The sequence below is a fragment of the Platalea leucorodia genome (genome assembly GCF_965183815.1).
Source record: "Platalea leucorodia genome assembly, chromosome: 5".
Taxonomy (NCBI): Eukaryota; Metazoa; Chordata; class Aves; order Pelecaniformes; family Threskiornithidae; genus Platalea; species Platalea leucorodia.
This window is the reverse complement of record NC_138827.1, coordinates 22,185,830-22,187,916: the sequence shown is the minus strand read 5'-3', so window position 1 is coordinate 22,187,916 and position 2,087 is coordinate 22,185,830.

The window sequence follows — 2,087 nt, the reverse complement described above, 5'->3', positions numbered from 1 at the left end:
GCGACCGGAGCGAGCGGGCGGCCTGGCCCCGCCCACCGCCTGCGCTCGCCCCGCCCACCGCCTGCGCTCGCCCCGCCCACCCCCGCCCGGCCCCGCCCCGCCCCTCAGGGGCGGGGCGGGGCCGGGCGGGGGTGGGCGGGGCCTCCCCGCTCCCAGCGGGGGCTCGGGCATCCCGAAAATACGGTGTTCCTGCCTCACCGCGGCCCCCCCGCTTTCCCAGCTCGTGGGATACCTGCTTTCACGTTAGAAATGGATTTCTCCTCTTTTTTTTTTTAAGGTATAATGGCATTTTTTTGCTGGTGTGACGTCATGATGACATAAGCATAGTACATTGCATCAGGGAATTCATACAGCCCGTAGCCTGGCGGCAGCGTGTTGGGTGCCTCCTGATCTGGAGAGCTGTCGCATCTTCCCTGATGAGACTCAGGCACTGGTACAGCAAGCGTGAACACTTTTAAGAAAGATATTATTGATATTTTAATTTTTTAAGTTTAATTTTTTTTTATTCCTGAGCCTCAGCGTGCGCAGCCCCAGGGAGCAGGCCATGGGGAATGGGGAGTTTTTACAAAACACGGTGCCCATTCCCAAACCCCATCATCCGCCAAACCCCATAGAGACGTGCAGGTGACTGATGTGCAAAGCGCCTGATGTTCAAAGCTCCTCTTTCAGATCTAGGGGAGGTTGCGCAACCAAATCCAGTCTCTCCTGCTCTGAAGGGCGGATTCAGACCCGTCAATGCTGTTTCCAAAGGGATTGCAACAGGAGCAGTGTGTGCCCGGGGACTGGAGCAGAGCTGGCCTGCAGGGTGCAGTGGCCGAGCATCCCGGATGCTGGAACAGCTGGAGCATCCCTGTGCCCCCACGCCCGGGGACGAGCTGGGTGTCCCGTGGGGTTTGCAGGAGCGCAGGGGCAGCACCAGCCCCCAGGGAGGAGCAGGCCTGGCACCTGCAAAGACTTGTCTGCTGCCCGAACGGGCCCGACGTGCCTCTGCTTGTGGGGCTGGGTGCTTTGATGCAGTGAACTGCTCGGGAATACATTTGTCTTCAGAGGCAGAGGAGGGCGTTGATTAACACTTAAATACAGGTTGCTGCCTGGGAGCCCACAGGAGTGCTCATTAGATCAGATTAAGTTTGGTCTCGGTCTTGTTTTTATACCAGACTCGCTGCTGTTAAACTCCAGGAGGACATGTGAACATGTGGAGTTCAATGTGTCTCCCGTACCTCCTTGGCTATTTGCAGCAATGCTGGGTTTGGACACTGGGCTTCCCCCTCCGAAGGGAGGCCGGGGCAGCCACGGGCGGTACAGGAGGAAGGCAGCACCATGCCCAGCTCCCAAATTCTGCTGCCAGCTCTCAGCTGCTTGCCTTCCCTGGGAGGGACTGGGCACTGAGACTGGGAAAAAGGAGACGGGAGGAAGGGGAGGCAGCTGGACGGGAGGAAATGCCGGTCCCATTGTGGGGAGAGACGGGGAAGCGGCTGTGCTCATCACCAGCCCACACCAATTTTGGGCAGAGCGTGGCCCCACACGGCATCCTGAGCTGCTCCTCTGCCGCACAGCAGGGCTGAAAGCATCAGGAAAAGCCCTCCGCGGTCCTTTCCACGGCCGTGTTCTGTTTGACGCAGATGCAGCCCGGTTGTTGCTCTCCTTGGCACAGTCAGGTCTTCATGGATGATGCCAGCCCGTCTCCGCAGCCAGGGTTTATAGGAGAGGAGGTGGTATCGCCATCCTGCTTGGCTTCTTTTTATTGCGCATCTCCTGCATCATAGCTGGTAACACTTCAGGACTATAAAGTAAGCCTTGGATGCACAGAAGGACATTGTCATGTGTTATGCCCTGGTGCAAAAAAATCACCCACAAAACCCTTAGGAAAACTGTCGAAAGAGAACGAATTCCTCGTGCAACTGCTAATTAAAAAAAGAGAAAGACACTTTTCCCAAGCTCCATCACCAGCCAGCCGGGCCCCGGGAAGCAATGCCCTCTTGTGGGCTAAAGAAGCAGCTACCCGCTAATTCAGTTCTAGGCGTGAACTTAATTAACCAGCCTGTTGGTTAATTACCTACCCGGTACCTTGCAGTGCAGCCTTCCTG